Source organism: Anser cygnoides, chromosome 2 (assembly GCF_040182565.1).
Source record: "Anser cygnoides isolate HZ-2024a breed goose chromosome 2, Taihu_goose_T2T_genome, whole genome shotgun sequence".
NCBI classification, from domain to species: domain Eukaryota; kingdom Metazoa; phylum Chordata; class Aves; order Anseriformes; family Anatidae; genus Anser; species Anser cygnoides.
In genome coordinates, this window is record NC_089874.1 from 91,967,227 (window position 1) to 91,981,850 (window position 14,624).

Here is a 14,624-nt window from a genome sequence, read left to right on the forward strand (position 1 = left end):
TTTAAAGCCCTTTATTTTGTTTTTTTTTTTTTTCTTCCTGTTATGCAAAACCTCAGTTGTTGCTGTGTGAATTTTGAACACGCACTTCTTTCAGCAATATTAGTATGAGAGCAATAGATCTGACCCACTTAGATGAATGACTGATTCCATCCATTACCGAACTCCTTGAGTTCTATGTAATAAATTTAAGACATTGAGGCAGCTATTTTCCATAAAGAGTCATACGCAGAGGACATAAGGCCCTTGAACCAAAAGCCTACCAATAATGTAGAAATAAAATATAGACAGATATCAAAAATCCAAAGAAGTAATCTTCATTTTAATCATAACATAAAAGTAGAGAGGAAGATCTTGCAGTCAAAGTAAAGTCCTTTTGAAAAAAAAAAAGAAAACATTTTAATGATTCCCACTGCAGCACTGTAGAATTACATTTGAGTAAATACATTCTCAAATGTGGGGTAGAAAATAGCAACTTAGAACTGAAATTGGATGGATAATGGAAAATATTATTTTTAAATACTGACCTGATTTTTTAAGTATTTTAATTAATAGAACATTTATTCCCCTATCATGCTTTCTCGCAAGAATTATTCTACTGATGCATTCTAACTGTACACATGAGTGTGTGAGGTGAAAGAAATATTTCAAGGGGAATCTGGATTTCCTTCATCTGAAAGTCAAAAAGAGTATCACATGACTTATCTCACAATGCAATAATCTACTTTTAATTTGTATGCTTATAATAAACTGATAGTACATTCTGAAAATTAGTACATTCACATAATCAATACATTAAAGGAAATCAAGAGCTACTAATGAACATTTTTTAGGTAAAAAAGTAACTGATTCTGTCAAGTAAATGTTTTCTTGTTAATTACAATTTAGGCATTCACTTAAAAACAGTTCTTAGATAATGAAGGTGGTATGGCACTTTTACTCAATCTTAAAGGAAAATAATTCGTAACTTTTTTACTGTCCTACTTTCATGTTCATATCCATCTTTAGCTCACAAAATTAATCTTTTCATAACTTTCAAGGAAACCAAAATTAATACTTCAACTGAAATTTTGCAACTGAAAAATTATGTACCTAAGTATTAGTCAATAATGATAATAATTAGTAGAGATGGGTAAACCTCAAAAAAAATCAGAAGAATGGTCCAGAAGAGCATTAAAAATCTATTAGATCATATAGAGTATTAGAAACTTTATTTCTTGAATTTGATTTTTCTCATTGTTTAAAAAAGCTCCCCTATGTACTTCAAAGGCAGAGATGCCACAGATTTCCCCATAGTGTTTTCTGCCTTGTAAGTCTTTGAAATGTCAGTAAGAGCCACTTATATCAGAAAAAGTGATGCTCTACATTTAAAAACAACAAACAAACAAACAAACAAACCAAGAAAAAAAAAAAAAAACAAAACAGCTTCTAATTCCAAAGAATCATTTTGTTCCAAGTATTGCAAGTAATGGGATTTGGTGGAAATTGTAGTGAAAACAGGTAAAATGGATATGGCTTTGTGCCTGGATTTAAAGACCCCAGCTGACCTATCACCTCTGATGCAGACTTATTCAAAATCAGTTTGAAAAATTAGTAAGCTTTTCAGAAATGTTGTGACGCCTGTTATATTGAATGGAATTATTAAATATCCTGGCCATTCTATTATGAATACAAAGAATTAATTTTTACTGTGCTGAAGTGTTCTTTCAGTTAAATGCAGTAAAGTTTTAAATAAATTATTGCATTATTTAGTATCTCAAATCTGTTACTGGAGAAATCAGAGACAGTTCCTATCAAATGCTTTTTGTTACACTGAATGCTTTAGCAATAAAAAAAGAAAAACAAAGAAAAGAATTTACCATATTGCATTGCCCTTTAACATTATGTCTATGTGCGTGTTCATGTGTACGTGGTTATGGATAGTTCATGGCTACATTTTCACAAATGCTTAGATTTACATACCATTCCAGTGAAGCCAAATTACTATAATTTGACAACACAAGTAGTTACACTCAGTAGGAAAATAACACAGCAACCTATTCCCTTTCAAGTGTTAAGGTAAGAATAAATTTGTGTAAATATACACATAGTTAAGCACTTTAAGAAAAGATACATCTTATTCAACATCCCTAAACAAGCTGCTGTGTACTGCAATTAGAGTACAGCAGACACAAGATCTGAAGTCACTTTACTACAGAAACTAACTCCACTGTCAGCAGACCAGCTTTCAAAGAAATAACAACCTCTCATGAATCAAAGTGATATTTTCTTTGGCATTATAACAGCTGATCAAGGAATGACATTGAAATATGTCCCTTCAAGGATGAATATGAAAGTACATTAGAAGCACAGAATCATAGAATCATTAAGGTTGGAAAAAAACCTTCAAGATCATCTGGTCCAACCATTACCCTACCACAAATGTTACGCACTAAACCATGTCCCTAAGCGCCAGGTCTAACCTTTCCTTGAACGCCCCCCAGGACAGTGACTCCACCACCTCCCTGTTCCAATGCCTAACTACTCTTCCTGAGAAATGTTTCCTAATTTCCAAACTGAACCTCCCCGGTGCAACTTGAGGACATTCCCTTTAGTCCTATCACTAGTTATCTGTGAGAAGAGGCTGACCCCCAGCTCCGCACAACTTCCTTTCAGGTAATTGTAGAGAGCAATAAGGTCTCCTCTGAGCCTCCTCTTCTCGAGACTAAACAGCCCCAGTTCCCTCAGTCGCTCCTCATAAGACTTGTGTTCCAGGTCCTTTACCACCTTTGTAACTCTTCTCTGGACATGTTCCAGGGTCTTGATGTCCTTCTTGTAGTGAGAGGCCCAAACCTGAACATAGTACTTGAGGTGCAGCCTCACCAGAGCAAAGTACAAGGGGACAATCACCTCCCTGGTCCTGCTGGCTACACTATTCCTGATATGAGACAGGATGCCGTTGGCCTTCTTGTCCACCGGGGCACACTGCTGGCTCATGTTCAGGTGGGCATTGACCAACATCCCCAGATCCTTTTCCTCAGAACAGTTTTCAAGCCACTCTGCACCAAGGCTGTAGCATTGCAAGGGGTTGTTGTGGCCAAAGTGCAGGACCTGGGACTTAGCCATGTTGAACCTCATCTCACTGGTCTCTGTCCACCGACCCATCCTGTCGAGGTCCCTCTGCCTGGACTTCCTACCCTCCATCAGACAAACACTTTCTCCCATCTTGGTGTTGTCTGCAAAATTACTGAGGGTGCACTCAATTCCCTCATCCAAATCATCAATAAAGATATTAAAGAAGTTGGGCCCCAACACCAACCTCTGGGGAACACCACTGGTGACCAGTTGCCAGCTGGATTTCACTCCATTCACCAGCACTGTCCCTGGGCCTGGCCATCCAGACAGTTTTTAATCCAGCCAAGAGTATACCTGTCCAAGACATGGGCTGCCAGCTTCTCCAGGAGGCTGTGTCAAAGGCCTTGTTGAAGTCTAGGTAAACTCCATCAACAGCCTTTCCCTCATCCACCAGGTGGGTTACCCAGTGATAGAAGGAGATGAGGTTGGTCAGGCAGGATTTGCTTTTCATGAACCCATGTTGACTGGGATCTGAATCACAGGGGAGTTCTTCTGTTCTCTGTCCCAGACTTCCAGGTCGGGAGGCTGAGTACCCCAAGGATAAGTGGTCTGGCTAGTACAGACAGATGTAAAAAGAAGACATTGAGAACCTCAGCCTTTTTCTTACCCTTAGTAGTTGTGTTCCTCCCTGTGTCCAGTAAAGGATGGAGATTCTCCTTGGCCCTCCTCTTGGCGTTAATATGTTTATAATTTTATTATTATTATTATTTTATTATTATTATTTTTTATCCTTAACCATAGTGGCCAGGCTGAGTTCATACTGGGCTTTGGCCTTCCTGATTTTTTTCTCTGCTTATGCTGGCAACTTCCTTGTACTCTCCCTGAGTTACCTGTCCCTTCTTCCACTATCTCTTTTTTAATCTTTTTTAATACATTCATTATGACTATGTACACATCTTCCTTTGTATTTTTAGGACAATTTTTCAGCAGTGGATTTTCTGTGGCAACCATATTCTCACAGAAATCAAGATTTCAAACTACTATATGTAAAAGTTCATTCAGATTAGTCACAGTGTAACAATGACCTTTCTGATGTTTTAAAGGGAACTGAAATAATTGAATCAGTTGTTCAGGATGGGCTGGATTTTTGAAGTTCAAGTCTGTGTAGTAACACTGGTTTTCAAAGACCAGCATAGTGTATTGGTATACCTTAATTCACTAAATAATATATAATATATAAATTAATAGTTCTATCAACAACAGAAGTTACAAATTCTACTTAGTCTTTTGAAAATAGAGACAAACAAGATCTTACCAAAGTCTAAAGTGCCTTTCCAATACAATTCAAATTACTGCACTTGAGATTCTAATCTTAAACTTGACTGCAGACAGCTTTTCTGAGCTCCAGCTGTGACAGTGATTGCGGCCTCCTGGTCCTCACTGGGCCCATTCCTTCTGAATGGTCCTGATAGCTGTTAGAGAAGCTGTGGGAAGACAACCTATTTCACCTCACACAAAGCAGCATGTTCTGCTTTTCTAATTTAATTGAACCAGAATGGATTTCTCTCAGACAAAATTAACAGATGATTAGACTGCTCTGCCAGAAGATTGGCAGGGCTGGGATCCTCAAGTGCTGAAGAGACTGGAGAGTCTCTTGCCTGAGTGCAGCAGACACCAGAATGGTATGTTCAGGGGCCATTTCCGAAGTGCAAAGTAACGATCACATTATTCTGAAATTCTTGTGTGGACATTAGGATTTCCCTTCTTCTTTATGCTAGAACAAGCCACTCTGTAAAATTTATTATTTTTATTATTTTATTTTATTATTTTATTTTATTTTATTTTATTTTATTTTATTTTATTTTATTTTATTTTAATATTTTATTTATTTTCTGTGAATAATGGAAAATATTAGTTTTTCTGCACATGAAGAAGAATAAGGGTAGATTTGGGAGAGCTATCAGCACACAGTTGTTACTAGCTGGTGTTTCTCATACTCAATAGCCACAGTAGCAGCTGATAAATTATGTAGCTGACATTTTAACATACAGGCCAGCCTGTGGAGTACAAATTCAGGACATGCTTGAGTTGGAATCAGCATATCTTTTCCTCAAAAAAAAATTGTTTCAGGCACGTGGAGACTTTGTGGTTATATTATTAAATTAAACAAATTATATTTGTTCTCTGGATACCCAGTACCATGAGCTGGTGGAAGGGGATGGGGAGCAGGATGTGGTCCTCACTATCCACGAGGAAATGGTTGGCGACCTGCTACAGCACTTGGATGTATGCAAGTCGATGGGGCCGGATGGGATCCACCCAAGGGTACTGAGCGAACTGGCGGAGGAGCTGGCCAAGCCGCTTTCCATCATTTACTGGCAATCCTGGTTATCAGGAGTGCTCCCAGCTGACTGGCGGCTAGCAAACGTGACGCCCATCTGCAAGAAGGGCCGGAGGGTAGACCCGGGGAACTATAGGCCTGTTAGTTTGACCTCAGTGCCAGGGAAGCTCATGGAGCAGATTATCTTGAATGTCATTACGCGGCACTTGCAGGGCAACCAGGCAATCAGGCCCAGTCAGCATGGGTTTATGAAAGGCAGATCCGCTTGACGAACTTGATCTCCTTCTATGACAAAGTGACACGCTTAGTCGATGAGGGAAAGGCTGTGGATGTGATCTACCTTGACTTCAGTAAGGCTTTTGATACCGTTTCCCACAACATTCTCCTCAAGAAACTGGCTGCTCATGGCTTGGACTGGCGTACGCTTCGTTGGGTTAAAAACTAGCTGGATAGCTGGGCCCAAAGAGTTGTGGTGAATGGAGTCAAATCCAGTTGGAGGGCGGTTACTAGTGGAGTCCCCCAGGGCTCAGTACTGGGGCCAGTCCTCTTTTATATCTTTATCGATGACCTGGATGAGGGGATCGAGTGCACCCTCAGTAAGTTGGCAGACGACACCAAGTTAGGTGCGTGTGTCGATCTGCTCATGGGTAGGAAGGCTCTGCAGGAGGATCTGGATAGGCTGGACCGATGGGCTGAGGCCAGCTGCATGAAGTTCAACAAGGCCAAGTGCCGGGTCCTGCATCTGGGGTGCAACAACACCAAGCAGCGCTACAGGCTGGGAGATGAGTGGTTGGAATGCTGCCTGGCCAAGAAGGACCTGGGAGTGCTGGTTGATAGCTGAATATGAGCCAGCAGTGTGCTCAGGTGGCCAAGAAGGCCTACAGTATCCTGGCTTGTATAAGAAGCAGTGTGGCTAGCAGGTCTAGGGAAGTGATTGTTCCCCTGTACTCGGCTCTGGTGAGGCCGCACCTCGAGTACTGTGTTCAGTTTTGGGCCCCTCACTACAAGAAGGACATGGAGGTGCTCGAGAGAGTCCAGAGAAGGGCGACAAGGCTAGTGAGGGGTCTGGAGAACAAGTCTTACAAGGAGCGGCTGAGGGAGCTGGGGTTGTTCAGCCTGGAGAAGAGGAGGCTCAGGGGAGACCTTATCACACTCTCTAACCTTAAAGGAGGCTGTAGAGAGGTGGGGGTTGGTCTATTCTCCCACGTGCCTGGTGACAGGACGAGGGGGAATGGGCTAAAGTTGCGCCAGGGGAGGTTTAGGTTGGATGTTAGGAAGAACTTCTTTACTGAAAGGGTTGTTAGGCATTGGAATGGACTGTCCAGGGAGGTGGTTGAGTCGCCATCCCTGGAGGTCTTTAAGAGACATTTAGATGTTGAGCTTAGTGATATGGTTTAGTGGAGGACTTGTTAGTGTTAGGACAGAGGTTGGACTAGATGATCTTGGAGGTCTCTTCCAACCTAGATGATTCTGTGATTCTGTGATAGGCTACATATTAGAGGAAGAAAATTCATATTTTGTCTCTGTCCGTACCCTCCAATGAATAATCCATTGCTTTTCTGTAGTCTAGCTCCTCAGCCAGTGTGAATCATTGAATGATTCAGGAGAGCTATGGTGCTGTGTACAAATCTTGCATACCAGAGATTAATTAGTACATATCTTGCTTAAACTTTCAGAGATTTTACAGGAAAGATGTTGGTACACATTAAAACAGCCTTTTAAAACTAAATTTCCCAAAGTCACTCTCTGTAGAATCTCTGCTTGGAGCACACTCTTGGTTTTGTTCTGGAAATATACTCTCATTCTGCAGAACAAAGGGCAAGGTGGAGTAATTACAGTGTATTGAATTGCTACATGAAAAACTTAAAAGACAGCAAAGATTTGCACATTGAGGATAAGTATCCACTGAGGTATTAAAAAAGAAAAAAGAAAAAAAAAAAGAAAAAAAAAAAGAAAAAAAAAGAAAAAAAAAGAGATTGTTCAGCTTAAGCTTCATGGTCAGAATTTTCACTGACAAATTCTGGTTCCCTCCTGGAAATATATTCCAAAATGATCCAGACTGTAGTAAGAGAATATAAACCTTTTCTCAGTATGACAGGTATACAAATCTTAAGTGACATTGGGAGTAATTCTAACAGTTATCCGTAGGAGCTCTTGCACTAGTGAAATGTGTTATTGTTTCATATGTGAGGCCAGGGCTAAAGACCTAACCAGGTGCTTTCCTTTTACCTTCCAACAAAATGACTGAGTTGAGCAGTTTCACTATAATCTACATGAGACATCCAATGAAACTCCACTGACCAAACAGAGTACTGAATCAAACATAAATAACATCTCATATTGTAATTAGAAGTAGAATACTAGATTAATAGTAATTAGCATTAATAGTAGTTAACATTTCCCATGTTTTCCGTACTTACTAGGATAGGACCACACACACTACTGAATGTTTAAGAAACATAATGTCTAGAATATTGTCTAGAATAGACTGTCTTAATATATAATCTCAAAGTGAGCCAGGCACTTTTCTCTTTGCTTTTTGAAACTGGTACCAATGGAAATTGGTACTGCTATTAATAATTTTAACATTTCAGTCTATCAAATGCTAATATTCTATTGCCAAAAGTTGATAGACTAAAGTGGATCACAGTGAACAGTAAAGAAAGCCAATATTTATCATCCAAGATGGGTATGATACAACATTTATTACTTAATAAACAATAACAAACAGTTAATAAGAAATAAAAATCAATATGCTGTCAAATAGGAAGCCAGTGCAATGCTTAGTTGAAAAAATATGGATTTTTTATTATTATTTAATTAATTAATTATTTTTTAACACTAAGTACCTAAAGCAATGCATTCTAAATTAGTTTCAATTTATGGCCAGCATTCTTATAGGCTTATAAGTAAAGAACTGTAATAATCCTGTCTGGACATTAAAAAACATAGATCATGAGTGTGCTGCTTTTGTGACCATTTAAATGAAAGCTATTGTAGATATTCATTTTGAGAAAATATATTTTTCAGTAACCAGAATAAGACTGGTAGAACAGTACTCAAAATTCATAGCCTCCTACACCCATGTGCCCATCCTCCTAAATAGAAACTTTAGACAGAGAGCTATATAACAGACTAAAGTAAATCCACATATTACTGTCATCCTGCTCACACCAATAGGAAATCAAAGTCATCTGGTAAAATATAGATATAGTCTATTACATGATTTCATCCCTACGTAAAATGGTATTTTTTCTAACAAGGTAGATTGTGATTTTCTAGATTTCAGGAGTTTTAAATCAAGCTTTTAAATAGATGGAAAGTGTTCAGTAGAAGCATGGTTTATTTTCCAACAAAGTTCTTTTATCTGCAGAAAACTTGAATAATAGAATCATAGGATCATAGAATATCCCGAGTTGGAAGGGACCCATAAGGATTACCGAGTCCAACTCCTGGCACCACACAGGTCTACTCAAAAGTTTAGACCATGTGACTAAGTGCACAATCCAAACACTTAAACTCCAACAGGCTTGGTGCAGTGACTACTTCCCTGGGGAGCCTGTTCCAGTGTGCAACCACCCTCTCGGTGAAGAAACTCCTGATGTCCAGCCTAAACCTCTCCTGTCACAACTTGACATCATTCCCTCGGGTCCTATCACTGTTGACTAAGGAGAATAGATCAGCACCTTCCCCTCCACTGCCTCTCGTGAGGAAGCTGTAGATTGCAATGAGGTCTCCCCTAAGCCTCCTCTTTTCCAGGCTGAACAGGCCAAGTGACCTCAGCCGCTCCTCATATGTCTTCCTCTCTAGGCCTTCACCATCTTCATTGCCCTCCTCTGGACGCTCTCCAACAGTTTAATGTCCTTTTTGTACTGTGGTGCCCAGAACTGCACACAGTACTCGAGGTGAGGCCGCACCAGCGCAGAGTGGAGTGGGACAATCACTTCCCTCAACCGACAAGCAATGCCGTGCTTGATGCACCCCAGGATAAGGTTGGCCCTCCTGGCTGCCAGGGCACACTACTAATGGAATAAGGCCTCTGAAATAACGAATAGATTCATTATTTTCATTATTATTTTATTTTATTTTATTTTATTTTATTTTAATTTTTATCTTTTTTATTTCATTTATTTATTTATTTATTTATTAATTCGCTGCTTCTTGAAGTTAAATAAATAAGAAATAATATCTTGATTTTAGATGAAAACTGTAATAAATACAGAAAAAAACTTTTTGTAGTTAGGCTAATCATATATATATATATATACACATATCAAAATATCAAGAAAGTCAAAGAGAAAGAAACAATGTTCTTCATTCTCTCTTTCCTAGTATTTAATATTTTCCCACTGAAAAAAAAAAAAAGAAAAAAGAAAAGATAAAACAACTTTTCAAATTACTTTTTTCCATGTGGGCATTATTCTTTTACATATTTCTATGGGAAAAGTTTTCACTGTACCTGTGAATCCACAAATCAAAGGTCAATTTTCTTTCAACAAATATTGCAAGGACAACTTGATAGGTATAAACACACTATGCTTTAATCCTTTCTTCAGTATAAATCAAAATGTAAAGAATCTTCCTCTGTTGTTAGCAGATTAAAGAACTTGAGGTTTCTCATTCATTTTGATTGGAGTGGTTGCAGCTAGGATATTCATACCCTTGGCAAGATGTAAAGGAGTCTGCACAGCATCTGCACCATGGCCTTTGTAGGACAGCTAAGTGATTTTTTTTTGAAGGAACTAGGAAGAGAGAGACTCAAAATACTGAAGTCAGTTCCATCCCTATCTGTCTTTGGAAGTATGAGCAGGTGCAACATGAATCCATTGGGTCAGCAGCACAGCATGATGACCTCTATTTTTTTCTAATATAACACTGCTTCCTCCCCCCCAAAAAAGAATAGGGATATGGACTGGGGACCCACTTTTAGTTTACTTAATGATTTTCACTTCTCCCATGAAGATGAGATGGTTTGGTGAAGGAGGAATAGTTTTTAGCTCTCAGAACAGCTGTTGAGAACAAAAATGACCATAATGAAAATAACTGTTTCTGATGACAATTTAGCTATGGGAGCTATCTAATTAAACAGGAACAGTACAACAAGACTTAAGCAAAATACAATTTGTAAAAGTCAAGTGAGAGCTTTTACAAGCAAATAGACGATTCAGAATAGGCACTCAGTTGGCATATATATGTGTGTATATGTCTGTTCAATAGTCCCCCTTTTGTAAATGTTTGTGTTTATCAAGTGTTACCACCCTCAGATTTGCAAAGGAAAGAAATTGCTAAAGTTGTTAAATACTATGACATTGGAACTTGCCTTATGACATTATGTAATGCATTATATTGAATGTATTACATATATGTTGTGATCATTTATACTCTGCCAACCTCTCAGGCACCTATGCAATGTAAAAGGACTAGCATATTTTAAATATATAGATATACTAAAAAATGCACAGGATCTATATAAGTCATTGTATTTGATACTGAAAAAGATACCAGCATCTAACTGATCTTAACTGTAATGAGAACAAGTGTCTCTTTCCAACAAAATGCTTTGAATTCTATTTGAAAATATTAATGTAACAGTTAAATTATATTTTTCTGTATATTACGTCTAGTGTTTTTTGTGTATATTATGCGTAGAGTTTGTATATTGTGTATATTATGTCTAGAGTTTTTTGAGTTCCATTTTCTAGAATAATGACTTTTTTTTTTTATTTACATGTTTAGTAACATTAAGTTAATCTTTTATTTTTTTTTAATTTTATTTTATTAAGGGAAGAATTATTTAAACTTCACATACCAGAAGACAGCATACTAGAAGAGCATTGTACTATTCACTGCTCAACCTCCTATTGCTAAAATCTGACTTTGTATGCTCAGTTCTGAACTCTAAAATCTGAGAGGTTTGTTAATTGTCAGAAAAAAAAAAAGTATTTCTCCAAAATAGGAATATTTCCAACATAAAAAACATTAGTATGGCAACTTTGTGATAGGTAGATAGATAGATAGAATCTAGCTAGGTCCAGGCTGCTGAGAATAATTGACAGCAGCATCTTTTTGAGATTCACTAAAAAAACCTCAGCATCATTTCACAGCATTTTTTTTTTCCTGGGAAACAGAAAAGCTGGTCAGGTAGTATAGAACTTTAATTTAGCATAATGTGTAAAGCAGCTGGGTTCTTTAATAAAAACACAGTTGGATTTTAAAACTTGATATTACCAAAAATGATAGAACAAAACATTGCACTGTGATCTTGACCTACCAGATATCCTTATGAAAATTTATTTCTGGAATTGATTACTATGAAATACCACCTTCATTTTCTTTCTTCTTCATGTACTTTTATTACAAGTGGTGTGTTTTCTATGTTTATAATGAATTTAAGACATAAGCTTGAATGAAAAGGCAGAACTAAAAAAAAAAAAAAGAAGGAAAAGAAGGAAGCTAGAATCAATATAAAAAGTTCATGAAGTATTCCATTAAAGTTAGTTTTAATTTTACTATCAAATTCAATGAAACAAGAGAGAAAACATTAAAGCTAGACCTTATGTGGAAATGTAAAGCATGTTGGAACAGTATTCTTTCCCCTGTAGAATCTCTTAAAATCTGTTAAAACAAGCCAATTTCATTTTTTTCCCCTCATAACTACCTTTATCTATGTATGAGATGCAAAATAAGAGAATAAATCTTAGAATAGGCTATTACAGTTAAGTTGGTATCGGTCGCAAGGAGTGAAATTGCTATATTACATGTTGTAAAACTTATTCATGTCCCACAAAAAAATATTACATTATAATAAATTGCAATACTTTAATCACTTGGCAAATGATTTGACTCTTTCTGTTCAATTTATAGTATCATTTCAGTAGCACCTGCTTCATAAAATGTGCATATTACTGATGGCTTTTACAAGAACATTATTAAAATAATTTATGCACTTGCTCTTTTTAAATATATTTTTTCCCCAGATAGTTCCACTTTTACTCATTTAAAATCTTGTCCTGTTTCTCCTTATATTCACCATTGTCAGTTGTTGAGCTACTGAAGTATCAGTTCTTCAGGTAATATGATATTTCATTATAAAAAAATATTTTTAATATTTCTAATATTTGTATTAATTACAAATTACACAAATACATGTTTAAAAATATGTGTTTATAAGATTGTACTTCTGTTTTAGCTTTATGGTACTGCATCTTTTACTTTTAATTAAGTCTTTATTGAATATTTCATTGAAGAGTAACAAACAAGCCATAAACTATGAATTATACATGAACTGAAACATTCTGCATTAGTGACATGGAAAAAGAGTTCATACTTATTGAATATATATATATAATATATATATACGTAATATATATGTATATTATATATATATATATATATATATATATATATATATTATTTTTCCCCTGAAGATTATAGATAGAATCATACCTTAAGGGAAAAGAAAGAAAAAAAAAAGAAAAAAAAAAGTGTGTGTGTGTGTGTATATAAGTATATATATACACACAGTTATGATCTCTTCCACTACAATCATGGATGGATCAATCTTGATCTCTCATCCATGTTCTGATGTATGAAGAGAGAGGACAGTGTGAAATACGTAGAACTATATTTAAATTTAATCATGACTTTCTAGAATAACTTCAGCAACAAGAATAGCATAAAACCCATCAAGAACAGCTGAAATATGATTATGCCAAAATCCATAAACCAACTATCAGACCTGAAAAAAAATAAACTCTGACATATTTGTAAGATGTTCTCCTGATCACTTAGATTGCTCATAAGAAAATCAACAGAAAACATGTCTTATGTGGTGTGAACATGGCATATGTTTAAAGTTATTTTAATTGCTTGCAAAGCAAATATCTAGATTAATGAAATAAATATAAAAAAAAAATGTAACCTATTTAAATAAAAAAGGCATTTAATTATCTTTTTATTCTTTCTTTTCCATCTATTTTTTCTTGGAGGCTAGGTAGGTATAAAAGATAAGGTAAAGAATGTGGTCAAGACACCATATCTGCACAGTAATTCTCTTTATATCACAACACTCTCTCTTTAAAAATGATTATTTAAAAACACTGAAGTGCGTGATGTGGACAAAAAGGGGTTACTTTTCATAAATGTGCCATATTCAGATCCCCCACAATTCACATAAAATGAGGAAATTTCTTTTGTTCCACCTGTGAGACTTGATTTGTTCTGTATGTAGGACAGCCAACAAGCTTCCAGGTATACATGTTTTTCAATAAACCAATACAAGAACAAACAGGATAAACTTTTCCTTATTATATTGCTAAGAAAAAACTATTGGTACTGGAAACAGGGATTTCTAACCAAACTAAACCCCCATCTGTTCTCATTATTATGAAAAGGGGAGATAAGTGATGAAGGTTTCTTGAAAATTAGGACATGATCACAGTCCTACTATCAAGGAATTGGAAGTGTAATTTTGAGAAAGTGTAGCCTTTGAAAAAATGTTCCCATATTCATAATCCATTGCTATTATTTAGTGTGATACAGTTACACAAAGACAAAAGAAAGAGATTTTGGCTTGCCTATTTCTTTTTGCTGATATTCTCTATTTATATTTCTCATTAAAACTAGACGAATACCTCAGGAGTTGTAATGCTCTTTGCTTTGACACACAGTCAGATTTTTCATTGCATTTAAAAACATAAAATGAAAGAAGAAAATATCAAGTAATTATATCACACAAATCAGGCCACCAAAGCTTTTGCTGGACTAACCGAGTATTTCAATTAAACACAAGTTATATGCAGAATATACTTCTGATGCTTATTCTGCTGGTGGAGAGGATATGAAGGTCTTCCATTGCAGTTTCACTAAAGGATATGGCTTTTATCATTTACTCATTTAAAATAACAACTATGTGAGTGGTTAATTCAACTTAAGAGGTGCATATATTAAGAAGCCTGGTAACTATGGTAATTTTTTAAACACCTAAGACCATCTAGTACTAAAATCAAAAGCTTCAACTTTATATATACCATGAAGAGAAACTTTTCCCCTATAACCTATATGGGTTATCCTTTTTCTTCTTTTACTCTCTCTCATCTCACCCAATTTGGGTGGTGAAATTTGGAGCATCTTGAGTGGTAGAAGATAATTTGGATGGTAACAGATTACAGAAAATACAGGAATAGTAAACCCATTTTAACAACACAAAATCAAACATAGCTCAGTTTTTAAA